We start from the raw sequence: 26,009 nt of genomic DNA, 5'->3' as shown, positions 1-26,009 counted from the left end.
TTCATCATGTACATATCAAACAAACTATGTTCTATTCTGGAAAATACATAAAACAACAAGACGCAAAACTAATCAAAGTAAATACTTCAAACTATGGGGAGTGTGGGAATCGAACCGGCTACCTTGTGGTTACAGGACATTATCCACTTTGTGTGGCATGTAAAATAGTCTAAAAACATATATTGTGAGATGCTGGTACACAAAAATGTTTGTAAACAAATCTCTCCCTCCCTCCCTGTGGTTCAAGTAATTATCCTGATAACAGAGATTACAAAACATGATATGATTTTATATTGTTTTGATTTTGTCTGGACTTCATTTCGGTTTGTCAGAAGAAGAACAGAGAGAGGAGTGTGACGCAGAAAACAGGCACCCAATTTAAAACTTTGGTTTTACTATGAACGCTCAAATTTCATACAAGGTGCCATGGTGTAATGGTTAGCACTCTGGACTTTGAATCCAGCGATCCGAGTTCAAATCTCGGTGGGACCTGTAGTTTAATTCGATATTCTCACCAATTGGATTGGGTTGGCTGTTAGTTTCAGGAAAACCCAATGAAAACAAAGATTGACATATTAAGCTGCTAGACTGCTTCATCATGTACATATCAAACAAACTATGTTCTATTCTGGAAAATACATAAAACAACAAGACGCAAAACTAATCAAAGTAAATACTGCAAACTATGGGGAGTGTGGGAATCGAACCGGCTACCTTGTGGTTACAGGACATTATCCACTTTGTGTGGCATGTAAAATAGTCTAAAAACATATATTGTGAGATGCTGGTACACAAAAATGTTTGTAAACAAATCTCTCCCTCCCTCCCTGTGGTTCAAGTAATTATCCTGATAACAGAGATTACAAAATATGATATGATTTTATATTGTTTTGATTTTGTCTGGACTTCATTTCGGTTTGTCAGAAGAAGAACAGAGAGAGGAGTGTGACGCAGAAAACAGGCACCCAATTTAAAACTTTGGTTTTACTATGAACTGCTCAAATTTCATACAAGGTGCCATGGTGTAATGGTTAGCACTCTGGACTTTGAATCCAGCGATCCGAGTTCAAATCTCGGTGGGACCTGTAGTTTAATTTGATATTCTCATCAATTGGATTGGATTGGCTGTTAGTTTCAGGAAAACCCAATGAAAACAAAGATTGACATATTAAGCTGCTACACTCACTACACATGCTTCATCATGTACATATCAAACAAACTATTTTCTATTCTGGAAAATACAAAAAACAACAAGACGCAAAACTGATCACAGCAAAAGAAACAGAAATACTTTCTTAGGTTTGGTTCTGGTGAGCAAACAATGGCCTCTTGTGGTAAATATCTATTATTCCAAAAAGTGTTATGAACAGGATCCGTCTAGTCAGGATGGCCGAGCGGTCTAAGGCGCTGCGTTCAGGTCGCAGTCTCCCCTGGAGGCGTGGGTTCGAATCCCACTTCTGACATCAAATATTTTCACAGCTGAAGACAGAAGTAAAGCAGTCTGTTATCTCTAAAGTAGGAAACTGTTACCATTGCTACCGACGAAAATGAGTCATGTATGAATAAAGTAGGAATACACAATACAATTATAAATGTTGAAATACATATATTCCTCTCTAATTGTCAGAATTTACCTCATTACAATTCAGAAATGTGTTTGTACACAAAGAGCAATTTATTATTTCATTGATAACTTGGGCTAAAATATTGATTATCAGGCCATAAAGAAATGCGATTTAAAGTCAGATTCAGCTAACGTAAGCTACGTTAGTTACACTAACCGTGGCCAGCTAAATGTCGCTTTGTCAAAACATTATTGTGAGACGTTGGTCCACAAAAATGTTTGTAAAAAAATCTCTCCCTCTCTCCCTGTGGTTCAAGTAAGTATCCTAATAAAAGAGATTACAAAATATGACATGATTTTTATATTGTATTGTATTATATTGTTTTGATTTTGTCTGGACATCATTTCGGTTTGTCAGAAGAAGAACAGGGAGCCAATTTAAAACTTTGGTTTTACTATGAAAGGTCAAATTTTACGGAAGGTGCCATGGTGTAATGGTTAGCACTCTGGACTCTGAATCCAGCGATCCGAGTTCAAATCTCGGTGGGACCTGTATTTTAATTTGATATTCTCACCAATTGGATTTGATTGGCTGTTTTTTCATTGGGTTGGTGGTTAGTTTCAGGAAAACAACGATTGACATATTAAGCTGCTACACTCACTACACATGCTTCATCATGTACATATCAAACAACCTATGTTATAACTATATTATTACTCTTATTTGTATACATTTTATCCATCCATATAATTTGTTTGCCATACTTGTGTACTTTTAACTTTTTTGTTTTTAGAAAACTTTTTGATGTCTGATGCCTAAAATATATATATATATATCTGTCCTATACTGTTACTTATGGAACGTTGTTTGCTGTTCATTTTAACTGGCACAGTATTTTATGGGGTCCCTCTTCACATGTTTGTCTTGTACATGTTAGAAGCTGTCATAACGGTAGTGAAATATGAAGCTTTATCTGTAGAAGAAGCCAGTGTGGTTGGAACTGTTATCATGACCCGGCACAGAGTGAAATATGAAAAGCAGCAATTATCATTCCTATTTCCTCATGGATCATCAATAGGACTCTGCTGTTTCAAGGCAGATTATGTGACAAAAAAGCAAAACACTGTGACAGAAAAAACCAACACAATGACATTTCTATGTAACACTCAAATTAACTGTGTTTGTCAGAAGAAGAACAGAGAGAGGAGTGTGACGCAGAAAACAGGCACCCAATTTAAAACTTTGGTTTTACTATGAACGCTCAAATTTCATACAAGGTGCCATGGTGTAATGGTTAGCACTCTGGAGTTTGAATCCAGCGATCCGAGTTCAAATCTCGGTGGGACCTGTAGTTTAATTCGATATTCTCACCAATTGGATTGGACAATTTGGATTGGTGAAAAGCAGCAATTATCATTCCTATTTCCTCATGGATCATCAATAGGACTCTGCTGTTTCAAGGCAGATTATGTGACAAAAAAGCAAAACACTGTGACAGAAAAAACCAACACAATGACATTTCTATGTAACACTCAAATTAACTGTGTTTGTCAGAAGAAGAACAGAGAGAGGAGTGTGACGCAGAAAACAGGCACCCAATTTAAAACTTTGGTTTTACTATAAAAGGTCAAAATTCATAAACGGTGCCATGGTGTAATGGTTAGCACTCTGGACTTTGAATCCAGCGATCTGAGTTCAAATCTCGGTGGGACCTGTAGTTTAATTCGATATTCTCACCAATTGGATTGGGTTGGCTGTTAGTTTCAGGAAAACCCAATGAAAACAAAGATTGACATATTAAGCTGCTAGACTGCTTCATCATGTACATATCAAACAAACTATGTTCTATTCTGGAAAATACATAAAACAACAAGACGCAAAACTAATCAAAGTAAATACTGCAAACTATGGGGAGTGTGGGAATCGAACCGGCTACCTTGTGGTTACAGGACATTATCCACTTTGTGTGGCATGTAAAATAGTCTAAAAACATATATTGTGAGATGCTGGTACACAAAAATGTTTGTAAACAAATCTCTCCCTCCCTCCCTGTGGTTCAAGTAATTATCCTGATAACAGAGATTACAAAACATGATATGATTTTATATTGTTTTGATTTTGTCTGGACTTCATTTCGGTTTGTCAGAAGAAGAACAGAGAGAGGAGTGTGACGCAGAAAACAGGCACCCAATTTAAAACTTTGGTTTTACTATGAACGCTCAAATTTCATACAAGGTGCCATGGTGTAATGGTTAGCACTCTGGACTTTGAATCCAGCGATCCGAGTTCAAATCTCGGTGGGACCTGTAGTTTAATTTGATATTCTCATCAATTGGATTGGATTGGCTGTTAGTTTCAGGAAAACCCAATGAAAACAAAGATTGACATATTAAGCTGCTACACTCACTACACATGCTTCATCATGTACATATCAAACAAACTATTTTCTATTCTGGAAAATACAAAAAACAACAAGACGCAAAACTGATCACAGCAAAAGAAACAGAAATACTTTCTTAGGTTTGGTTCTGGTGAGCAAACAATGGCCTCTTGTGGTAAATATCTATTATTCCAAAAAGTGTTATGAACAGGATCCGTCTAGTCAGGATGGCCGAGCGGTCTAAGGCGCTGCGTTCAGGTCGCAGTCTCCCCTGGAGGCGTGGGTTCGAATCCCACTTCTGACATCAAATATTTTCACAGCTGAAGACAGAAGTAAAGCAGTCTGTTATCTCTAAAGTAGGAAACTGTTACCATTGCTACCGACGAAAATGAGTCATGTATGAATAAAGTAGGAATACACAATACAATTATAAATGTTGAAATACATATATTCCTCTCTAATTGTCAGAATTTACCTCATTACAATTCAGAAATGTGTTTGTACACAAAGAGCAATTTATTATTTTATTGATAACTTGGGCTAAAATATTGATTATCAGGCCATAAAGAAATGCGATTTAAAGTCAGATTCAGCTAACGTAAGCTACGTTAGTTACACTAACCGTGGCCAGCTAAATGTCGCTTTGTCAAAACATTATTGTGAGACGTTGGTCCACAAAAATGTTTGTAAAAAAATCTCTCCCTCTCTCCCTGTGGTTCAAGTAAGTATCCTAATAAAAGAGATTACAAAATATGACATGATTTTATATTGTATTGTATTATATTGTTTTGATTTTGTCTGGACTTCATTTCGGTTTGCCAGAAGAAGAACCGAGAGCCAATTTAAAACTTTGGTTTTACTATGAAAGGTCAAATTTTACGGAAGGTGCCATGGTGTAATGGTTAGCACTCTGGACTCTGAATCCAGCGATCTGAGTTCTAATCTCGGTGGGACCTGTTTCAGGAAAACCCAATGAAAACAAAGATTGACATATTAAGCTGCTAGACTGCTTCATCATGTACATATCAAACAAACTATGTTCTATTCTGGAAAATACATAAAACAACAAGACGCAAAACTAATCAAAGTAAATACTGCAAACTATGGGGAGTGTGGGAATCGAACCGGCTACCTTGTGGTTACAGGACATTATCCACTTTGTGTGGCATGTAAAATAGTCTAAAAACATATATTGTGAGATGCTGGTACACAAAAATGTTTGTAAACAAATCTCTCCCTCCCTCCCTGTGGTTCAAGTAATTATCCTGATAACAGAGATTACAAAACATGATATGATTTTATATTGTTTTGATTTTGTCTGGACTTCATTTCGGTTTGTCAGAAGAAGAACAGAGAGAGGAGTGTGACGCAGAAAACAGGCACCCAATTTAAAACTTTGGTTTTACTATGAACGCTCAAATTTCATACAAGGTGCCATGGTGTAATGGTTAGCACTCTGGACTTTGAATCCAGCGATCCGAGTTCAAATCTCGGTGGGACCTGTAGTTTAATTTGATATTCTCATCAATTGGATTGGATTGGCTGTTAGTTTCATTGGATTGGATGTTAGTTTCAGGAAAACCCAATGAAAACAAAGATTGACATATTAAGCTGCTACACTCACTACACATGCTTCATCATGTACATATCAAACAAACAATTTTCTATTCTGGAAAATACAAAAAACAACAAGACGCAAAACTGATCACAGCAAAAGAAACAGAAATACTTTCTTAGGTTTGGTTCTGGTGAGCAAACAAGCAAACAGACTTTGAATCCAGCGATCCGAGTTCAAATCTCGGTGGGACCTGTAGTTTAATTCGATATTCTCACCAATTGGATTGGGTTGGCTGTTAGTTTCAGGAAAACCCAATGAAAACAAAGATTGACATATTAAGCTGCTAGACTGCTTCATCATGTACATATCAAACAAACTATGTTCTATTCTGGAAAATACATAAAACAACAAGACGCAAAACTAATCAAAGTAAATACTGCAAACTATGGGGAGTGTGGGAATCGAACCGGCTACCTTGTGGTTACAGGACATTATCCACTTTGTGTGGCATGTAAAATAGTCTAAAAACATGTATTGTGAGATGCTGGTACACAAAAATGTTTGTAAACAAATCTCTCCCTCCCTCCCTGTGGTTCAAGTAATTATCCTGATAACAGAGATTACAAAATATGATATGATTTTATATTGTTTTGATTTTGTCTGGACTTCATTTCGGTTTGTCAGAAGAAGAACAGAGAGAGGAGTGTGACGCAGAAAACAGGCACCCAATTTAAAACTTTGGTTTTACTATGAATGCTCAAATTTCATACAAGGTGCCATGGTGTAATGGTTAGCACTCTGGACTTTGAATCCAGCGATCCAAGTTCAAATCTCGGTGGGACCTGTAGTTTAATTTGATATTCTCATCAATTGGATTGGATTGGCTGTTAGTTTCAGGAAAACCCAATGAAAACAAAGATTGACATATTAAGCTGCTACACTCACTACACATGCTTCATCATGTACATATCAAACAAACTATTTTCTATTCTGGAAAATACAAAAAACAACAAGACGCAAAACTGATCACAGCAAAAGAAACAGAAATACTTTCTTAGGTTTGGTTCTGGTGAGCAAACAATGGCCTCTTGTGGTAAATATCTATTATTCCAAAAAGTGTTATGAACAGGATCCGTCTAGTCAGGATGGCCGAGCGGTCTAAGGCGCTGCGTTCAGGTCGCAGTCTCCCCTGGAGGCGTGGGTTCGAATCCCACTTCTGACATCAAATATTTTCACAGCTGAAGACAGAAGTAAAGCAGTCTGTTATCTCTAAAGTAGGAAACTGTTACCATTGCTACCGACGAAAATGAGTCATGTATGAATAAAGTAGGAATACACAATACAATTATAAATGTTGAAATACATATATTCCTCTCTAATTGTCAGAATTTACCTCATTACAATTCAGAAATGTGTTTGTACACAAAGAGCAATTTATTATTTTATTGATAACTTGGGCTAAAATATTGATTATCAGGCCATAAAGAAATGCGATTTAAAGTCAGATTCAGCTAACGTAAGCTACGTTAGTTACACTAACCGTGGCCAGCTAAATGTCGCTTTGTCAAAACATTATTGTGAGACGTTGGTCCACAAAAATGTTTGTAAAAAAATCTCTCCCTCTCTCCCTGTGGTTCAAGTAAGTATCCTAATAAAAGAGATTACAAAATATGACATGATTTTATATTGTATTGTATTATATTGTTTTGATTTTGTCTGGACTTCATTTCGGTTTGTCAGAAGAAGAACCGAGAGCCAATTTAAAACTTTGGTTTTACTATGAAAGGTCAAATTTTACGGAAGGTGCCATGGTGTAATGGTTAGCACTCTGGACTCTGAATCCAGCGATCTGAGTTCTAATCTCGGTGGGACCTGTAGTTTAATTCGATATTCTCACCAATTGGATTGGGTTGGCTGTTAGTTTCAGGAAAACCCAATGAAAACAAAGATTGACATATTAAGCTGCTAGACTGCTTCATCATGTACATATCAAACAAACTATGTTCTATTCTGGAAAATACATAAAACAACAAGACGCAAAACTAATCAAAGTAAATACTGCAAACTATGGGGAGTGTGGGAATCGAACCGGCTACCTTGTGGTTACAGGACATTATCCACTTTGTGTGGCATGTAAAATAGTCTAAAAACATATATTGTGAGATGCTGGTACACAAAAATGTTTGTAAACAAATCTCTCCCTCCCTCCCTGTGGTTCAAGTAATTATCCTGATAACAGAGATTACAAAACATGATATGATTTTATATTGTTTTGATTTTGTCTGGACTTCATTTCGGTTTGTCAGAAGAAGAACAGAGAGAGGAGTGTGACGCAGAAAACAGGCACCCAATTTAAAACTTTGGTTTTACTATGAACGCTCAAATTTAATACAAGGTGCCATGGTGTAATGGTTAGCACTCTGGACTTTGAATCCAGCGATCCGAGTTCAAATCTCGGTGGGACCTGTAGTTTAATTTGATATTCTCATCAATTGGATTGGATTGGCTGTTAGTTTCAGGAAAACCCAATGAAAACAAAGATTGACATATTAAGCTGCTACACTCACTACACATGCTTCATCATGTACATATCAAACAAACTATTTTCTATTCTGGAAAATACAAAAAACAACAAGACGCAAAACTGATCACAGCAAAAGAAACAGAAATACTTTCTTAGGTTTGGTTCTGGTGAGCAAACAATGGCCTCTTGTGGTAAATATCTATTATTCCAAAAAGTGTTATGAACAGGATCCGTCTAGTCAGGATGGCCGAGCGGTCTAAGGCGCTGCGTTCAGGTCGCAGTCTCCCCTGGAGGCGTGGGTTCGAATCCCACTTCTGACATCAAATATTTTCACAGCTGAAGACAGAAGTAAAGCAGTCTGTTATCTCTAAAGTAGGAAACTGTTACCATTGCTACCGACGAAAATGAGTCATGTATGAATAAAGTAGGAATACACAATACAATTATAAATGTTGAAATACATATATTCCTCTCTAATTGTCAGAATTTACCTCATTACAATTCAGAAATGTGTTTGTACACAAAGAGCAATTTATTATTTCATTGATAACTTGGGCTAAAATATTGATTATCAGGCCATAAAGAAATGCGATTTAAAGTCAGATTCAGCTAACGTAAGCTACGTTAGTTACACTAACCGTGGCCAGCTAAATGTCGCTTTGTCAAAACATTATTGTGAGACGTTGGTCCACAAAAATGTTTGTAAAAAAATCTCTCCCTCTCTCCCTGTGGTTCAAGTAAGTATCCTAATAAAAGAGATTACAAAATATGACATGATTTTTATATTGTATTGTATTATATTGTTTTGATTTTGTCTGGACATCATTTCGGTTTGTCAGAAGAAGAACAGGGAGCCAATTTAAAACTTTGGTTTTACTATGAAAGGTCAAATTTTAAGGAAGGTGCCATGGTGTAATGGTTAGCACTCTGGACTCTGAATCCAGCGATCCGAGTTCAAATCTCGGTGGGACCTGTATTTTAATTTGATATTCTCACCAATTGGATTTGATTGGCTGTTTTTTCATTGGGTTGGCGGTTAGTTTCAGGAGAACCCAATGAAACAACGATTGACATATTAAGCTGCAACACTCACTACACATGCTTCATCATGTACATATCAAACAACCTATGTTATAACTATATTATTACTCTTATTTGTATACATTTTATCCATCCATATAATTTGTTTGCCATACTTGTGTACTTTTAACTTTTTTGTTTTTAGAAAACTTTTTGATGTCTGATGCCTAAAATATATATATATATATATCTGTCCTATACTGTTACTTATGGAACGTTGTTTGCTGTTCATTTTAACTGGCACAGTATTTTATGGGGTCCCTCTTCACATGTTTGTCTTGTACATGTTAGAAGCTGTCATAACGGTAGTGAAATATGAAGCTTTATCTGTAGAAGAAGCCAGTGTGGTTGGAACTGTTATCATGACCCGGCACAGAGTGAAATATGAAAAGCAGCAATTATCATTCCTATTTCCTCATGGATCATCAATAGGACTCTGCTGTTTCAAGGCAGATTATGTGACAAAAAAGCAAAACACTGTGACAGAAAAAACCAACACAATGACATTTCTATGTAACACTCAAATTAACTGTGTTTGTCAGAAGAAGAACAGAGAGAGGAGTGTGACGCAGAAAACAGGCACCCAATTTAAAACTTTGGTTTTACTATGAACGCTCAAATTTCATACAAGGTGCCATGGTGTAATGGTTAGCACTCTGGAGTTTGAATCCAGCGATCCGAGTTCAAATCTCGGTGGGACCTGTAGTTTAATTCGATATTCTCACCAATTGGATTGGACAATTTGGATTGGTGAAAAGCAGCAATTATCATTCCTATTTCCTCATGGATCATCAATAGGACTCTGCTGTTTCAAGGCAGATTATGTGACAAAAAAGCAAAACACTGTGACAGAAAAAACCAACACAATGACATTTCTATGTAACACTCAAATTAACTGTGTTTGTCAGAAGAAGAACAGAGAGAGGAGTGTGACGCAGAAAACAGGCACCCAATTTAAAACTTTGGTTTTACTATAAAAGGTCAAAATTCATAAACGGTGCCATGGTGTAATGGTTAGCACTCTGGACTTTGAATCCAGCGATCTGAGTTCAAATCTCGGTGGGACCTGTAGTTTAATTCGATATTCTCACCAATTGGATTGGGTTGGCTGTTAGTTTCAGGAAAACCCAATGAAAACAAAGATTGACATATTAAGCTGCTAGACTGCTTCATCATGTACATATCAAACAAACTATGTTCTATTCTGGAAAATACATAAAACAACAAGACGCAAAACTAATCAAAGTAAATACTGCAAACTATGGGGAGTGTGGGAATCGAACCGGCTACCTTGTGGTTACAGGACATTATCCACTTTGTGTGGCATGTAAAATAGTCTAAAAACATATATTGTGAGATGCTGGTACACAAAAATGTTTGTAAACAAATCTCTCCCTCCCTCCCTGTGGTTCAAGTAATTATCCTGATAACAGAGATTACAAAACATGATATGATTTTATATTGTTTTGATTTTGTCTGGACTTCATTTCGGTTTGTCAGAAGAAGAACAGAGAGAGGAGTGTGACGCAGAAAACAGGCACCCAATTTAAAACTTTGGTTTTACTATGAACGCTCAAATTTCATACAAGGTGCCATGGTGTAATGGTTAGCACTCTGGACTTTGAATCCAGCGATCCAAGTTCAAATCTCGGTGGGACCTGTAGTTTAATTTGATATTCTCATCAATTGGATTGGATTGGCTGTTAGTTTCAGGAAAACCCAATGAAAACAAAGATTGACATATTAAGCTGCTACACTCACTACACATGCTTCATCATGTACATATCAAACAAACTATTTTCTATTCTGGAAAATACAAAAAACAACAAGACGCAAAACTGATCACAGCAAAAGAAACAGAAATACTTTCTTAGGTTTGGTTCTGGTGAGCAAACAATGGCCTCTTGTGGTAAATATCTATTATTCCAAAAAGTGTTATGAACAGGATCCGTCTAGTCAGGATGGCCGAGCGGTCTAAGGCGCTGCGTTCAGGTCGCAGTCTCCCCTGGAGGCGTGGGTTCGAATCCCACTTCTGACATCAAATATTTTCACAGCTGAAGACAGAAGTAAAGCAGTCTGTTATCTCTAAAGTAGGAAACTGTTACCATTGCTACCGACGAAAATGAGTCATGTATGAATACACAATACAATTATAAATGTTGAAATACATATATTCCTCTCTAATTGTCAGGATTTACCTCATTACAATTCAGAAATGTGTTTGTACACAAAGAGCAATTTATTATTTTATTGATAACTTGGGCTAAAATATTGATTATCAGGCCATAAAGAAATGCGAGTTAAAGTCAGATTCAGCTAACGTAAGCTACGTTAGTTACACTAACCGTGGCCAGCTAAATGTCGCTTTGTCAAAACATTATTGTGAGACGTTGGTCCACAAAAATGTTTGTAAAAAAATCTCTCCCTCTCTCCCTGTGGTTCAAGTAAGTATCCTAATAAAAGAGATTACAAAATATGACATGATTTTTATATTGTATTGTATTATATTGTTTTGATTTTGTCTGGACATCATTTCGGTTTGTCAGAAGAAGAACAGGGAGCCAATTTAAAACTTTGGTTTTACTATGAAAGGTCAAATTTTACGGAAGGTGCCATGGTGTAATGGTTAGCACTCTGGACTCTGAATCCAGCGATCCGAGTTCAAATCTCGGTGGGACCTGTATTTTAATTTGATATTCTCACCAATTGGATTTGATTGGCTGTTTTTTCATTGGGTTGGTGGTTAGTTTCAGGAAAACAACGATTGACATATTAAGCTGCAACACTCACTACACATGCTTCATCATGTACATATCAAACAACCTATGTTATAACTATATTATTACTCTTATTTGTATACATTTTATCCATCCATATAATTTGTTTGCCATACTTGTGTACTTTTAACTTTTTTGTTTTTAGAAAACTTTTTGATGTCTGATGCCTAAAATATATATATATATATATATATCTGTCCTATACTGTTACTTATGGAACGTTGTTTGCTGTTCATTTTAACTGGCACAGTATTTTATGGGGTCCCTCTTCACATGTTTGTCTTGTACATGTTAGAAGCTGTCATAACGGTAGTGAAATATGAAGCTTTATCTGTAGAAGAAGCCAGTGTGGTTGGAACTGTTATCATGACCCGGCACAGAGTGAAATATGAAAAGCAGCAATTATCATTCCTATTTCCTCATGGATCATCAATAGGACTCTGCTGTTTCAAGGCAGATTATGTGACAAAAAAGCAAAACACTGTGACAGAAAAAACCAACACAATGACATTTCTATGTAACACTCAAATTAACTGTGTTTGTCAGAAGAAGAACAGAGAGAGGAGTGTGACGCAGAAAACAGGCACCCAATTTAAAACTTTGGTTTTACTATAAAAGGTCAAAATTCATAAACGGTGCCATGGTGTAATGGTTAGCACTCTGGACTTTGAATCCAGCGATCCGAGTTCAAATCTCGGTGGGACCTGTAGTTTAATTTGATATTCTCACCAATTGGATTGGGTTGGCCGTTAGTTTCAGGAAAACCCAATGAAAACAAAGATTGACATATTAAGCTGCTAGACTGCTTCATCATGTACATATCAAACAAACTATGTTCTATTCTGGAAAATACATAAAACAACAAGACGCAAAACTAATCAAAGTAAATACTGCAAACTATGGGGAGTGTGGGAATCGAACCGGCTACCTTGTGGTTACAGGACATTATCCACTTTGTGTGGCATGTAAAATAGTCTAAAAACATGTATTGTGAGATGCTGGTACACAAAAATGTTTGTAAACAAATCTCTCCCTCCCTCCCTGTGGTTTAAGTAATTATCCTGATAACAGAGATTACAAAATATGATATGATTTTATATTGTTTTGATTTTGTCTGGACTTCATTTCGGTTTGTCAGAAGAAGAACAGAGAGAGGAGTGTGACGCAGAAAACAGGCACCCAATTTAAAACTTTGGTTTTACTATGAACTCTCAAATTTCATACAAGGTGCCATGGTGTAATGGTTAGCACTCTGGACTTTGAATCCAGCGATCCGAGTTCAAATCTCGGTGGGACCTGTAGTTTAATTTGATATTCTCACCAATTGGATTGGATTGGCTGTTAGTTTCATTGGATTGGATGTTAGTTTCAGGAAAACCCAATGAAAACAAAGATTGACATATTAAGCTGCTACACTCACTACACATGCTTCATCATGTACATATCAAACTAACTATTTTCTATTCTGGAAAATACATAAAACAACAAGACGCAAAACTGATCACAGCAAAAGAAACAGAAATACTTTCTTAGGTTTGGTTCTGGTGAGCAAACAATGGCCTCTTGTGGTAAATATCTATTATTCCAAAAAGTGTTATGAACAGGATCCGTCTAGTCAGGATGGCCGAGCGGTCTAAGGCGCTGCGTTCAGGTCGCAGTCTCCCCTGGAGGCGTGGGTTTGAATCCAACTTCTGACATCAAATATTTTCACAGCTGAAGACAGAAGTAAAGCAGTCTGTTATCTCTAAAGTAGGAAACATTGCTTCCGACGAAAATGAGTCATGTATGAATAAAGTAGGAATACACAATACAATTATAAATGTTGAAATACATATATTCCTCTCTAATTGTCAGAATTTACCTCATTACAATTCAGAAATGTGTTTGTACACAAAGAGCAATTTATTATTTTATTGATAACTTGGGCTAAAATATTGATTATCAGGCCATAAAGAAATGCGATTTAAAGTCAGATTCAGCTAACGTAAGCTACGTTAGTTACACTAACCGTGGCCAGCTAAATGTCGCTTTGTCAAAACATTATTGTGAGACGTTGGTCCACAAAAATGTTTGTAAAAAAATCTCTCCCTCTCTCCCTGTGGTTCAAGTAAGTATCCTAATAAAAGAGATTACAAAATATAACATGATTTTATATTGTATTGTATTATATTGTTTTGATTTTGTCTGGACTTCATTTCGGTTTGTCAGAAGAAGAACCGAGAGCCAATTTAAAACTTTGGTTTTACTATGAAAGGTCAAATTTTACGGAAGGTGCCATGGTGTAATGGTTAGCACTCTGGACTCTGAATCCAGCGATCCGAGTTCAAATCTCGGTGGGACCTGTATTTTAATTTGATATTCTCACCAATTGGATTTGATTGGCTGTTTTTTCATTGGGTTGGCAGTTAGTTTCAGGAGAACCCAATGAAAACAACGATTGACATATTAAGCTGCAACACTCACTACACATGCTTCATCATGTACATATCAAACAACCTATGTTATAACTATATTATTACTCTTATTTGTATACATTTTATCCATCCATATAATTTGTTTGCCATACTTGTGTACTTTTAACTTTTTTGTTTTTAGAAAACTTTTTGATGTCTGATGCCTAAAATATATATATATATATATCTGTCCTATACTGTTACTTATGGAACGTTGTTTGCTGTTCATTTTAACTGGCACAGTATTTTATGGGGTCCCTCTTCACATGTTTGTCTTGTACATGTTAGAAGCTGTCATAACGGTAGTGAAATATGAAGCTTTATCTGTAGAAGAAGCCAGTGTGGTTGGAACTGTTATCATGACCCGGCACAGAGTGAAATATGAAAAGCAGCAATTATCATTCCTATTTCCTCATGGATCATCAATAGGACTCTGCTGTTTCAAGGCAGATTATGTGACAAAAAAGCAAAACACTGTGACAGAAAAAACCAACACAATGACATTTCTATGTAACACTCAAATTAACTGTGTTTGTCAGAAGAAGAACAGAGAGAGGAGTGTGACGCAGATAACAGGCACCCAATTTAAAACTTTGGTTTTACTATAAAAGGTCAAAATTCATAAACGGTGCCATGGTGTAATGGTTAGCACTCTGGACTTTGAATCCAGCGATCCGAGTTCAAATCTCGGTGGGACCTGTAGTTTAATTCGATATTCTCACCAATTGGATTGGGTTGGCCGTTAGTTTCAGGAAAACCCAATGAAAACAAAGATTGACATATTAAGCTGCTAGACTGCTTCATCATGTACATATCAAACAAACTATGTTCTATTCTGGAAAATACATAAAACAACAAGACGCAAAACTAATCAAAGTAAATACTGCAAACTATGGGGAGTGTGGGAATCGAACCGGCTACCTTGTGGTTACAGGACATTATCCACTTTGTGTGGCATGTAAAATAGTCTAAAAACACGTATTGTGAGATGCTGGTACACAAAAATGTTTGTAAACAAATCTCTCCCTCCCTCCATGTGGCTCAAGTAAATATCCTGATAACAGAGATTACAAAATATGATATGATTTTATATTGTTTTGATTTTGTCTGGACTTCATTTCGGTTTGTCAGAAGAAGAACAGAGAGAGGAGTGTGACGCAGAAAACAGGCACCCAATTTAAAACTTTGGTTTTACTATGAACGCTCAAATTTCATACAAGGTGCCATGGTGTAATGGTTAGCACTCTGGACTTTGAATCCAGCGATCCGAGTTCAAATCTCGGTGGGACCTGTAGTTTAATTTGATATTCTCACCAATTGGATTGGATTGGCTGTTAGTTTCATTGGATTGGATGTTAGTTTCAGGAAAACCCAATGAAAACAAAGATTGACATATTAAGCTGCTACACTCACTACACATGCTTCATCATGTACATATCAAACAAACTATTTTCTATTCTGGAAAATACAAAAAACAACAAGACGCAAAACTGATCACAGCAAAAGAAACAGAAATACTTTCTTAGGTTTGGTTCTGGTGAGCAAACAATGGCCTCTTGTGGTAAATATCTATTATTCCAAAAAGTGTTATGAACAGGATCCGTCTAGTCAGGATGGCCGAGCGGTCTAAGGCGCTGCGTTCAGGTCGCAGTCTCCCCTGGAGGCGTGGGTTCGAATCCCACTTCTGACATCAAATATTTTCACAGCTGAAGACAGAAGTAAAGCAGTCTGTTATCTCTAAAGTAGGAAACTGTTACCATTGCTACCGACGAAAATGAGTCATGTATGAATAAAGTAGGAATACACAATACAATTATAAATGTTGAAATACATATATTCCTCTCTAATTGTCAGAATTTACCTCATTACAATTCAGAAATGTGTTTGTACACAAAGAGCAATTTATTATTTTATTGATAACTTGGGCTAAAATATTGATTATCAGGCCATAAAGAAATGCGATTTAAAGTCAGATTTAGCTAACGTAAGCTACGTTAGTTACACTAACCGTGGCCAGCTAAATGTCGCTTTGTCAAAACATTATTGTGAGACGTTGGTCCACAAAAATGTTTGTAAAAAAATCTCACCCTCTCTCCCTGTGGTTCAAGTAAGTATCCTAATAAAAGAGATTACAAAATATGACATGATTTTATATTGTATTGTATTATATTGTTTTGATTTTGTCTGGACTTCATTTCGGTTTGTCAGAAGAAGAACCGAGAGCCAATTTAAAACTTTGGTTTTACTATGAAAGGTCAAATTTTACGGAAGGTGCCATGGTGTAATGGTTAGCACTCTGGACTCTGAATCCAGCGATCCGAGTTCAAATCTCGGTGGGACCTGTATTTTAATTTGATATTCTCACCAATTGGATTTGATTGGCTGTTTTTTCATTGGGTTGGCGGTTAGTTTCAGGAGAACCCAATGAAAACAACGATTGACATATTAAGCTGCAACACTCACTACACATGCTTCATCATGTACATATCAAACAACCTATGTTATAACTATATTATTACTCTTATTTGTATACATTTTATCCATCCATATAATTTGTTTGCCATACTTGTGTACTTTTAACTTTTTTGTTTTTAGAAAACTTTTTGATGTCTGATGCCTAAAATATATATATATATATATATCTGTCCTATACTGTTACTTATGGAACGTTGTTTGCTGTTCATTTTAACTGGCACAGTATTTTATGGGGTCCCTCTTCACATGTTTGTCTTGTACATGTTAGAAGCTGTCATAACGGTAGTGAAATATGAAGCTTTATCTGTAGAAGAAGCCAGTGTGGTTGGAACTGTTATCATGACCCGGCACAGAGTGAAATATGAAAAGCAGCAATTATCATTCCTATTTCCTCATGGATCATCAATAGGACTCTGCTGTTTCAAGGCAGATTATGTGACAAAAAAGCAAAACACTGTGACAGAAAAAACCAACACAATGACATTTCTATGTAACACTCAAATTAACTGTGTTTGTCAGAAGAAGAACAGAGAGAGGAGTGTGACGCAGAAAACAGGCACCCAATTTAAAACTTTGGTTTTACTATAAAAGGTCAAAATTCATAAACGGTGCCATGGTGTAATGGTTAGCACTCTGGACTTTGAATCCAGCGATCCGAGTTCAAATCTCGGTGGGACCTGTAGTTTAATTTGATATTCTCACCAATTGGATTGGGTTGGCCGTTAGTTTCAGGAAAACCCAATGAAAACAAAGATTGACATATTAAGCTGCTAGACTGCTTCATCATGTACATATCAAACAAACTATGTTCTATTCTGGAAAATACATAAAACAACAAGACGCAAAACTAATCAAAGTAAATACTGCAAACTATGGGGAGTGTGGGAATCGAACCGGCTACCTTGTGGTTACAGGACATTATCCACTTTGTGTGGCATGTAAAATAGTCTAAAAACATGTATTGTGAGATGCTGGTACACAAAAATGTTTGTAAACAAATCTCTCCCTCCCTCCCTGTGGTTTAAGTAATTATCCTGATAACAGAGATTACAAAATATGATATGATTTTATATTGTTTTGATTTTGTCTGGACTTCATTTCGGTTTGTCAGAAGAAGAACAGAGAGAGGAGTGTGACGCAGAAAACAGGCACCCAATTTAAAACTTTGGTTTTACTATGAACTCTCAAATTTCATACAAGGTGCCATGGTGTAATGGTTAGCACTCTGGACTTTGAATCCAGCGATCCGAGTTCAAATCTCGGTGGGACCTGTAGTTTAATTTGATATTCTCACCAATTGGATTGGATTGGCTGTTAGTTTCATTGGATTGGATGTTAGTTTCAGGAAAACCCAATGAAAACAAAGATTGACATATTAAGCTGCTACACTCACTACACATGCTTCATCATGTACATATCAAACTAACTATTTTCTATTCTGGAAAATACATAAAACAACAAGACGCAAAACTGATCACAGCAAAAGAAACAGAAATACTTTCTTAGGTTTGGTTCTGGTGAGCAAACAATGGCCTCTTGTGGTAAATATCTATTATTCCAAAAAGTGTTATGAACAGGATCCGTCTAGTCAGGATGGCCGAGCGGTCTAAGGCGCTGCGTTCAGGTCGCAGTCTCCCCTGGAGGCGTGGGTTTGAATCCAACTTCTGACATCAAATATTTTCACAGCTGAAGACAGAAGTAAAGCAGTCTGTTATCTCTAAAGTAGGAAACATTGCTTCCGACGAAAATGAGTCATGTATGAATAAAGTAGGAATACACAATACAATTATAAATGTTGAAATACATATATTCCTCTCTAATTGTCAGAATTTACCTCATTACAATTCAGAAATGTGTTTGTACACAAAGAGCAATTTATTATTTTATTGATAACTTGGGCTAAAATATTGATTATCAGGCCATAAAGAAATGCGATTTAAAGTCAGATTCAGCTAACGTAAGCTACGTTAGTTACACTAACCGTGGCCAGCTAAATGTCGCTTTGTCAAAACATTATTGTGAGACGTTGGTCCACAAAAATGTTTGTAAAAAAATCTCTCCCTCTCTCCCTGTGGTTCAAGTAAGTATCCTAATAAAAGAGATTACAAAATATAACATGATTTTATATTGTATTGTATTATATTGTTTTGATTTTGTCTGGACTTCATTTCGGTTTGTCAGAAGAAGAACCGAGAGCCAATTTAAAACTTTGGTTTTACTATGAAAGGTCAAATTTTACGGAAGGTGCCATGGTGTAATGGTTAGCACTCTGGACTCTGAATCCAGCGATCCGAGTTCAAATCTCGGTGGGACCTGTATTTTAATTTGATATTCTCACCAATTGGATTTGATTGGCTGTTTTTTCATTGGGTTGGCAGTTAGTTTCAGGAGAACCCAATGAAAACAACGATTGACATATTAAGCTGCAACACTCACTACACATGCTTCATCATGTACATATCAAACAACCTATGTTATAACTATATTATTACTCTTATTTGTATACATTTTATCCATCCATATAATTTGTTTGCCATACTTGTGTACTTTTAACTTTTTTGTTTTTAGAAAACTTTTTGATGTCTGATGCCTAAAATATATATATATATATATCTGTCCTATACTGTTACTTATGGAACGTTGTTTGCTGTTCATTTTAACTGGCACAGTATTTTATGGGGTCCCTCTTCACATGTTTGTCTTGTACATGTTAGAAGCTGTCATAACGGTAGTGAAATATGAAGCTTTATCTGTAGAAGAAGCCAGTGTGGTTGGAACTGTTATCATGACCCGGCACAGAGTGAAATATGAAAAGCAGCAATTATCATTCCTATTTCCTCATGGATCATCAATAGGACTCTGCTGTTTCAAGGCAGATTATGTGACAAAAAAGCAAAACACTGTGACAGAAAAAACCAACACAATGACATTTCTATGTAACACTCAAATTAACTGTGTTTGTCAGAAGAAGAACAGAGAGAGGAGTGTGACGCAGATAACAGGCACCCAATTTAAAACTTTGGTTTTACTATAAAAGGTCAAAATTCATAAACGGTGCCATGGTGTAATGGTTAGCACTCTGGACTTTGAATCCAGCGATCCGAGTTCAAATCTCGGTGGGACCTGTAGTTTAATTCGATATTCTCACCAATTGGATTGGGTTGGCCGTTAGTTTCAGGAAAACCCAATGAAAACAAAGATTGACATATTAAGCTGCTAGACTGCTTCATCATGTACATATCAAACAAACTATGTTCTATTCTGGAAAATACATAAAACAACAAGACGCAAAACTAATCAAAGTAAATACTGCAAACTATGGGGAGTGTGGGAATCGAACCGGCTACCTTGTGGTTACAGGACATTATCCACTTTGTGTGGCATGTAAAATAGTCTAAAAACACGTATTGTGAGATGCTGGTACACAAAAATGTTTGTAAACAAATCTCTCCCTCCCTCCATGTGGCTCAAGTAAATATCCTGATAACAGAGATTACAAAATATGATATGATTTTATATTGTTTTGATTTTGTCTGGACTTCATTTCGGTTTGTCAGAAGAAGAACAGAGAGAGGAGTGTGACGCAGAAAACAGGCACCCAATTTAAAACTTTGGTTTTACTATGAACTCTCAAATTTCATACAAGGTGCCATGGTGTAATGGTTAGCACTCTGGACTTTGAATCCAGCGATCCGAGTTCAAATCTCGGTGGGACCTGTAGTTTAATTTGATATTCTCACCAATTGGATTGGATTGGCTGTTAGTTTCATTGGATTGGATGTTAGTTTCAGGAAAACCCAATGAAAACAAAGATTGACATATTAAGCTGCTACACTCATTACACATGCTTCATCATGTACATATCAAACTAACTATTTTCTATTCTGGAAAATACATAAAACAACAAGACGCAAAACTGATCACAGCAAAAGAAACAGAAATACTTTCTTAGGTTTGGTTCTGGTGAGCAAACAATGGCCTCTTGTGGTAAATATCTATTATTCCAAAAAGTGTTATGAACAGGATCCGTCTAGTCAGGATGGCCGAGCGGTCTAAGGCGCTGCGTTCAGGTCGCAGTCTCCCCTGGAGGCGTGGGTTTGAATCCAACTTCTGACATCAAATATTTTCACAGCTGAAGACAGAAGTAAAGCAGTCTGTTATCTCTAAAGTAGGAAACATTGCTTCCGACGAAAATGAGTCATGTATGAATAAAGTAGGAATACACAATACAATTATAAATGTTGAAATACATATATTCCTCTCTAATTGTCAGAATTTACCTCATTACAATTCAGAAATGTGTTTGTACACAAAGAGCAATTTATTATTTTATTGATAACTTGGGCTAAAATATTGATTATCAGGCCATAAAGAAATGCGATTTAAAGTCAGATTCAGCTAACGTAAGCTACGTTAGTTACACTAACCGTGGCCAGCTAAATGTCGCTTTGTCAAAACATTATTGTGAGACGTTGGTCCACAAAAATGTTTGTAAAAAAATCTCTCCCTCTCTCCCTGTGGTTCAAGTAAGTATCCTAATAAAAGAGATTACAAAATATGACATGATTTTATATTGTATTGTATTATATTGTTTTGATTTTGTCTGGACTTCATTTCGGTTTGTCAGAAGAAGAACCGAGAGCCAATTTAAAACTTTGGTTTTACTATGAAAGGTCAAATTTTACGGAAGGTGCCATGGTGTAATGGTTAGCACTCTGGACTCTGAATCCAGCGATCCGAGTTCAAATCTCGGTGGGACCTGTATTTTAATTTGATATTCTCACCAATTGGATTTGATTGGCTGTTTTTTCATTGGGTTGGCGGTTAGTTTCAGGAGAACCCAATGAAAACAACGATTGACATATTAAGCTGCAACACTCACTACACATGCTTCATCATGTACATATCAAACAACCTATGTTATAACTATATTATTACTCTTATTTGTATACATTTTATCCATCCATATAATTTGTTTGCCATACTTGTGTACTTTTAACTTTTTTGTTTTTAGAAAACTTTTTGATGTCTGATGCCTAAAATATATATATATATATATATCTGTCCTATACTGTTACTTATGGAACGTTGTTTGCTGTTCATTTTAACTGGCACAGTATTTTATGGGGTCCCTCTTCACATGTTTGTCTTGTACATGTTAGAAGCTGTCATAACGGTAGTGAAATATGAAGCTTTATCTGTAGAAGAAGCCAGTGTGGTTGGAACTGTTATCATGACCCGGCACAGAGTGAAATATGAAAAGCAGCAATTATCATTCCTATTTCCTCATGGATCATCAATAGGACTCTGCTGTTTCAAGGCAGATTATGTGACAAAAAAGCAAAACACTGTGACAGAAAAAACCAACACAATGACATTTCTATGTAACACTCAAATTAACTGTGTTTGTCAGAAGAAGAACAGAGAGAGGAGTGTGACGCAGAAAACAGGCACCCAATTTAAAACTTTGGTTTTACTATAAAAGGTCAAAATTCATAAACGGTGCCATGGTGTAATGGTTAGCACTCTGGACTTTGAATCCAGCGATCCGAGTTCAAATCTCGGTGGGACCTGTAGTTTAATTCGATATTCTCACCAATTGGATTGGGTTGGCCGTTAGTTTCAGGAAAACCCAATGAAAACAAAGATTGACATATTAAGCTGCTAGACTGCTTCATCATGTACATATCAAACAAACTATGTTCTATTCTGGAAAATACATAAAACAACAAGACGCAAAACTAATCAAAGTAAATACTGCAAACTATGGGGAGTGTGGGAATCGAACCGGCTACCTTGTGGTTACAGGACATTATCCACTTTGTGTGGCATGTAAAATAGTCTAAAAACATGTATTGTGAAATGCTGGTACACAAAAATGTTTGTAAACAAATCTCTCCCTCCCTCCCTGTGGTTCAAGTAATTATCCTGATAACAGAGATTACAAAATATGATATGATTTTATATTGTTTTGATTTTGTCTGGACTTCATTTCGGTTTGTCAGAAGAAGAACAGAGAGAGGAGTGTGACGCAGAAAACAGGCACCCAATTTAAAACTTTGGTTTTACTATGCTCAAATTTCATAGAAGGTGCCATGGTGTAATGGTTAGCACTCTGGACTTTGAATCCAGCGATCCGAGTTCAAATCTCGGTGGGACCTGTAGTTTAATTTGATATTCTCATCAATTGGATTGGATTGGCTGTTAGTTTCAGGAAAACCCAATGAAAACAAAGATTGACATATTAAGCTGCTACACTCACTACACATGCTTCATCATGTACATATCAAACAAACTATTTTCTATTCTGGAAAATACAAAAAACAACAAGACGCAAAACTGATCACAGCAAAAGAAACAGAAATACTTTCTTAGGTTTGGTTCTGGTGAGCAAACAATGGCCTCTTGTGGTAAATATCTATTATTCCAAAAAGTGTTATGAACAGGATCCGTCTAGTCAGGATGGCCGAGCGGTCTAAGGCGCTGCGTTCAGGTCGCAGTCTCCCCTGGAGGCGTGGGTTCGAATCCCACTTCTGACATCAAATATTTTCACAGCTGAAGACAGAAGTAAAGCAGTCTGTTATCTCTAAAGTAGGAAACTGTTACCATTGCTACCGACGAAAATGAGTCATGTATGAATAAAGTAGGAATACACAATACAATTATAAATGTTGAAATACATATATTCCTCTCTAATTGTCAGAATTTACCTCATTACAATTCAGAAATGTGTTTGTACACAAAGAGCAATTTATTATTTTATTGATAACTTGGGCTAAAATATTGATTATCAGGCCATAAAGAAATGCGATTTAAAGTCAGATTTAGCTAACGTAAGCTACGTTAGTTACACTAACCGTGGCCAGCTAAATGTCGCTTTGTCAAAACATTATTGTGAGACGTTGGTCCACAAAAATGTTTGTAAAAAAATCTCACCCTCTCTCCCTGTGGTTCAAGTAAGTATCCTAATAAAAGAGATTACAAAATATGACATGATTTTATATTGTATTGTATTATATTGTTTTGATTTTGTCTGGACTTCATTTCGGTTTGTCAGAAGAAGAACCGAGAGCCAATTTAAAACTTTGGTTTTACTATGAAAGGTCAAATTTTACGGAAGGTGCCATGGTGTAATGGTTAGCACTCTGGACTCTGAATCCAGCGATCCGAGTTCAAATCTCGGTGGGACCTGTATTTTAATTTGATATTCTCACCAATTGGATTTGATTGGCTGTTTTTTCATTGGGTTGGCGGTTAGTTTCAGGAGAACCCAATGAAAACAACGATTGACATATTAAGCTGCAACACTCACTACACATGCTTCATCATGTACATATCAAACAACCTATGTTATAACTATATTATTACTCTTATTTGTATACATTTTATCCATCCATATAATTTGTTTGCCATACTTGTGTACTTTTAACTTTTTTGTTTTTAGAAAACTTTTTGATGTCTGATGCCTAAAATATATATATATATATATATCTGTCCTATACTGTTACTTATGGAACGTTGTTTGCTGTTCATTTTAACTGGCACAGTATTTTATGGGGTCCCTCTTCACATGTTTGTCTTGTACATGTTAGAAGCTGTCATAACGGTAGTGAAATATGAAGCTTTATCTGTAGAAGAAGCCAGTGTGGTTGGAACTGTTATCATGACCCGGCACAGAGTGAAATATGAAAAGCAGCAATTATCATTCCTATTTCCTCATGGATCATCAATAGGACTCTGCTGTTTCAAGGCAGATTATGTGACAAAAAAGCAAAACACTGTGACAGAAAAAACCAACACAATGACATTTCTATGTAACACTCAAATTAACTGTGTTTGTCAGAAGAAGAACAGAGAGAGGAGTGTGACGCAGAAAACAGGCACCCAATTTAAAACTTTGGTTTTACTATAAAAGGTCAAAATTCATAAACGGTGCCATGGTGTAATGGTTAGCACTCTGGACTTTGAATCCAGCGATCCGAGTTCAAATCTCGGTGGGACCTGTAGTTTAATTCGATATTCTCACCAATTGGATTGGGTTGGCCGTTAGTTTCAGGAAAACCCAATGAAAACAAAGATTGACATATTAAGCTGCTAGACTGCTTCATCATGTACATATCAAACAAACTATGTTCTATTCTGGAAAATACATAAAACAACAAGACGCAAAACTAATCAAAGTAAATACTGCAAACTATGGGGAGTGTGGGAATCGAACCGGCTACCTTGTGGTTACAGGACATTATCCACTTTGTGTGGCATGTAAAATAGTCTAAAAACATGTATTGTGAAATGCTGGTACACAAAAATGTTTGTAAACAAATCTCTCCCTCCCTCCCTGTGGTTCAAGTAATTATCCTGATAACAGAGATTACAAAATATGATATGATTTTATATTGTTTTGATTTTGTCTGGACTTCATTTCGGTTTGTCAGAAGAAGAACAGAGAGAGGAGTGTGACGCAGAAAACAGGCACCCAATTTAAAACTTTGGTTTTACTATGAACTCTCAAATTTCATACAAGGTGCCATGGTGTAATGGTTAGCACTCTGGACTTTGAATCCAGCGATCCGAGTTCAAATCTCGGTGGGACCTGTAGTTTAATTTGATATTCTCACCAATTGGATTTGATTGGCTGTTTTTTCATTGGGTTGGCGGTTAGTTTCAGGAGAACCCAATGAAAACAACGATTGACATATTAAGCTGCAACACTCACTACACATGCTTCATCATGTACATATCAAACAACCTATGTTATAACTATATTATTACTCTTATTTGTATACATTTTATCCATCCATATAATTTGTTTGCCATACTTGTGTACTTTTAACTTTTTTGTTTTTAGAAAACTTTTTGATGTCTGATGCCTAAAATATATATATATATATATATCTGTCCTATACTGTTACTTATGGAACGTTGTTTGCTGTTCATTTTAACTGGCACAGTATTTTATGGGGTCCCTCTTCACATGTTTGTCTTGTACATGTTAGAAGCTGTCATAACGGTAGTGAAATATGAAGCTTTATCTGTAGAAGAAGCCAGTGTGGTTGGAACTGTTATCATGACCCGGCACAGAGTGAAATATGAAAAGCAGCAATTATCATTCCTATTTCCTCATGGATCATCAATAGGACTCTGCTGTTTCAAGGCAGATTATGTGACAAAAAAGCAAAACACTGTGACAGAAAAAA

The 26,009-nt window shown here is 36.3% G+C and overlaps 40 non-coding genes across 40 annotated transcripts; all 40 read left to right on the top strand.

Moving 5' to 3' along the window:
- The first annotated feature begins 420 nt into the window (after nucleotides 1–420).
- Nucleotides 421–492, top strand: trnaq-uug. Its single transcript has one exon. It is a non-coding gene; the product is annotated as a tRNA-Gln (tRNA).
- Nucleotides 493–1,013: 521 nt separating this feature from the next.
- Nucleotides 1,014–1,085, top strand: trnaq-uug. Its single transcript has one exon. It is a non-coding gene; the product is annotated as a tRNA-Gln (tRNA).
- A 295-nt stretch (nucleotides 1,086–1,380) lies between these two features.
- On the top strand, nucleotides 1,381–1,463 carry trnal-cag. The gene has a single exon. It is a non-coding gene; the product is annotated as a tRNA-Leu (tRNA).
- A 581-nt stretch (nucleotides 1,464–2,044) lies between these two features.
- Nucleotides 2,045–2,116, top strand: trnaq-cug. Its single transcript has one exon. It is a non-coding gene; the product is annotated as a tRNA-Gln (tRNA).
- A 725-nt stretch (nucleotides 2,117–2,841) lies between these two features.
- Nucleotides 2,842–2,913, top strand: trnaq-uug. The gene has a single exon. It is a non-coding gene; the product is annotated as a tRNA-Gln (tRNA).
- A 294-nt stretch (nucleotides 2,914–3,207) lies between these two features.
- trnaq-uug lies at nucleotides 3,208–3,279 on the top strand. Its single transcript has one exon. It is a non-coding gene; the product is annotated as a tRNA-Gln (tRNA).
- Nucleotides 3,280–3,799: 520 nt separating this feature from the next.
- Nucleotides 3,800–3,871, top strand: trnaq-uug. Its single transcript has one exon. It is a non-coding gene; the product is annotated as a tRNA-Gln (tRNA).
- Nucleotides 3,872–4,166: 295 nt separating this feature from the next.
- Nucleotides 4,167–4,249, top strand: trnal-cag. The gene has a single exon. It is a non-coding gene; the product is annotated as a tRNA-Leu (tRNA).
- A 580-nt stretch (nucleotides 4,250–4,829) lies between these two features.
- Nucleotides 4,830–4,901, top strand: trnaq-cug. The gene has a single exon. It is a non-coding gene; the product is annotated as a tRNA-Gln (tRNA).
- A 474-nt stretch (nucleotides 4,902–5,375) lies between these two features.
- On the top strand, nucleotides 5,376–5,447 carry trnaq-uug. Its single transcript has one exon. It is a non-coding gene; the product is annotated as a tRNA-Gln (tRNA).
- Nucleotides 5,448–6,275: 828 nt separating this feature from the next.
- On the top strand, nucleotides 6,276–6,347 carry trnaq-uug. The gene has a single exon. It is a non-coding gene; the product is annotated as a tRNA-Gln (tRNA).
- Nucleotides 6,348–6,642: 295 nt separating this feature from the next.
- trnal-cag lies at nucleotides 6,643–6,725 on the top strand. The gene has a single exon. It is a non-coding gene; the product is annotated as a tRNA-Leu (tRNA).
- Nucleotides 6,726–7,305: 580 nt separating this feature from the next.
- trnaq-cug lies at nucleotides 7,306–7,377 on the top strand. The gene has a single exon. It is a non-coding gene; the product is annotated as a tRNA-Gln (tRNA).
- A 520-nt stretch (nucleotides 7,378–7,897) lies between these two features.
- trnaq-uug lies at nucleotides 7,898–7,969 on the top strand. The gene has a single exon. It is a non-coding gene; the product is annotated as a tRNA-Gln (tRNA).
- A 295-nt stretch (nucleotides 7,970–8,264) lies between these two features.
- trnal-cag lies at nucleotides 8,265–8,347 on the top strand. The gene has a single exon. It is a non-coding gene; the product is annotated as a tRNA-Leu (tRNA).
- Nucleotides 8,348–8,928: 581 nt separating this feature from the next.
- Nucleotides 8,929–9,000, top strand: trnaq-cug. The gene has a single exon. It is a non-coding gene; the product is annotated as a tRNA-Gln (tRNA).
- A 737-nt stretch (nucleotides 9,001–9,737) lies between these two features.
- Nucleotides 9,738–9,809, top strand: trnaq-uug. The gene has a single exon. It is a non-coding gene; the product is annotated as a tRNA-Gln (tRNA).
- Nucleotides 9,810–10,103: 294 nt separating this feature from the next.
- On the top strand, nucleotides 10,104–10,175 carry trnaq-uug. The gene has a single exon. It is a non-coding gene; the product is annotated as a tRNA-Gln (tRNA).
- Nucleotides 10,176–10,695: 520 nt separating this feature from the next.
- trnaq-uug lies at nucleotides 10,696–10,767 on the top strand. Its single transcript has one exon. It is a non-coding gene; the product is annotated as a tRNA-Gln (tRNA).
- Nucleotides 10,768–11,062: 295 nt separating this feature from the next.
- Nucleotides 11,063–11,145, top strand: trnal-cag. The gene has a single exon. It is a non-coding gene; the product is annotated as a tRNA-Leu (tRNA).
- Nucleotides 11,146–11,715: 570 nt separating this feature from the next.
- trnaq-cug lies at nucleotides 11,716–11,787 on the top strand. The gene has a single exon. It is a non-coding gene; the product is annotated as a tRNA-Gln (tRNA).
- A 731-nt stretch (nucleotides 11,788–12,518) lies between these two features.
- Nucleotides 12,519–12,590, top strand: trnaq-uug. Its single transcript has one exon. It is a non-coding gene; the product is annotated as a tRNA-Gln (tRNA).
- A 520-nt stretch (nucleotides 12,591–13,110) lies between these two features.
- On the top strand, nucleotides 13,111–13,182 carry trnaq-uug. The gene has a single exon. It is a non-coding gene; the product is annotated as a tRNA-Gln (tRNA).
- Nucleotides 13,183–14,154: 972 nt separating this feature from the next.
- trnaq-cug lies at nucleotides 14,155–14,226 on the top strand. The gene has a single exon. It is a non-coding gene; the product is annotated as a tRNA-Gln (tRNA).
- Nucleotides 14,227–14,964: 738 nt separating this feature from the next.
- On the top strand, nucleotides 14,965–15,036 carry trnaq-uug. The gene has a single exon. It is a non-coding gene; the product is annotated as a tRNA-Gln (tRNA).
- Nucleotides 15,037–15,556: 520 nt separating this feature from the next.
- trnaq-uug lies at nucleotides 15,557–15,628 on the top strand. Its single transcript has one exon. It is a non-coding gene; the product is annotated as a tRNA-Gln (tRNA).
- Nucleotides 15,629–15,944: 316 nt separating this feature from the next.
- Nucleotides 15,945–16,027, top strand: trnal-cag. Its single transcript has one exon. It is a non-coding gene; the product is annotated as a tRNA-Leu (tRNA).
- Nucleotides 16,028–16,607: 580 nt separating this feature from the next.
- trnaq-cug lies at nucleotides 16,608–16,679 on the top strand. The gene has a single exon. It is a non-coding gene; the product is annotated as a tRNA-Gln (tRNA).
- Nucleotides 16,680–17,419: 740 nt separating this feature from the next.
- Nucleotides 17,420–17,491, top strand: trnaq-uug. Its single transcript has one exon. It is a non-coding gene; the product is annotated as a tRNA-Gln (tRNA).
- A 520-nt stretch (nucleotides 17,492–18,011) lies between these two features.
- trnaq-uug lies at nucleotides 18,012–18,083 on the top strand. Its single transcript has one exon. It is a non-coding gene; the product is annotated as a tRNA-Gln (tRNA).
- A 972-nt stretch (nucleotides 18,084–19,055) lies between these two features.
- trnaq-cug lies at nucleotides 19,056–19,127 on the top strand. Its single transcript has one exon. It is a non-coding gene; the product is annotated as a tRNA-Gln (tRNA).
- A 738-nt stretch (nucleotides 19,128–19,865) lies between these two features.
- Nucleotides 19,866–19,937, top strand: trnaq-uug. The gene has a single exon. It is a non-coding gene; the product is annotated as a tRNA-Gln (tRNA).
- A 520-nt stretch (nucleotides 19,938–20,457) lies between these two features.
- Nucleotides 20,458–20,529, top strand: trnaq-uug. Its single transcript has one exon. It is a non-coding gene; the product is annotated as a tRNA-Gln (tRNA).
- Nucleotides 20,530–21,501: 972 nt separating this feature from the next.
- trnaq-cug lies at nucleotides 21,502–21,573 on the top strand. Its single transcript has one exon. It is a non-coding gene; the product is annotated as a tRNA-Gln (tRNA).
- A 740-nt stretch (nucleotides 21,574–22,313) lies between these two features.
- On the top strand, nucleotides 22,314–22,385 carry trnaq-uug. The gene has a single exon. It is a non-coding gene; the product is annotated as a tRNA-Gln (tRNA).
- A 516-nt stretch (nucleotides 22,386–22,901) lies between these two features.
- trnaq-uug lies at nucleotides 22,902–22,973 on the top strand. Its single transcript has one exon. It is a non-coding gene; the product is annotated as a tRNA-Gln (tRNA).
- Nucleotides 22,974–23,268: 295 nt separating this feature from the next.
- trnal-cag lies at nucleotides 23,269–23,351 on the top strand. The gene has a single exon. It is a non-coding gene; the product is annotated as a tRNA-Leu (tRNA).
- A 580-nt stretch (nucleotides 23,352–23,931) lies between these two features.
- Nucleotides 23,932–24,003, top strand: trnaq-cug. The gene has a single exon. It is a non-coding gene; the product is annotated as a tRNA-Gln (tRNA).
- Nucleotides 24,004–24,743: 740 nt separating this feature from the next.
- Nucleotides 24,744–24,815, top strand: trnaq-uug. The gene has a single exon. It is a non-coding gene; the product is annotated as a tRNA-Gln (tRNA).
- Nucleotides 24,816–25,335: 520 nt separating this feature from the next.
- trnaq-uug lies at nucleotides 25,336–25,407 on the top strand. Its single transcript has one exon. It is a non-coding gene; the product is annotated as a tRNA-Gln (tRNA).
- The last annotated feature ends 602 nt before the right edge of the window (nucleotides 25,408–26,009 follow it).

This window comes from Cyclopterus lumpus, chromosome 23, assembly GCF_009769545.1.
Source record: "Cyclopterus lumpus isolate fCycLum1 chromosome 23, fCycLum1.pri, whole genome shotgun sequence".
NCBI classification, from domain to species: Eukaryota; Metazoa; Chordata; class Actinopteri; order Perciformes; family Cyclopteridae; genus Cyclopterus; species Cyclopterus lumpus.
This window is presented reverse-complemented; position numbering and strand designations above follow the sequence as displayed.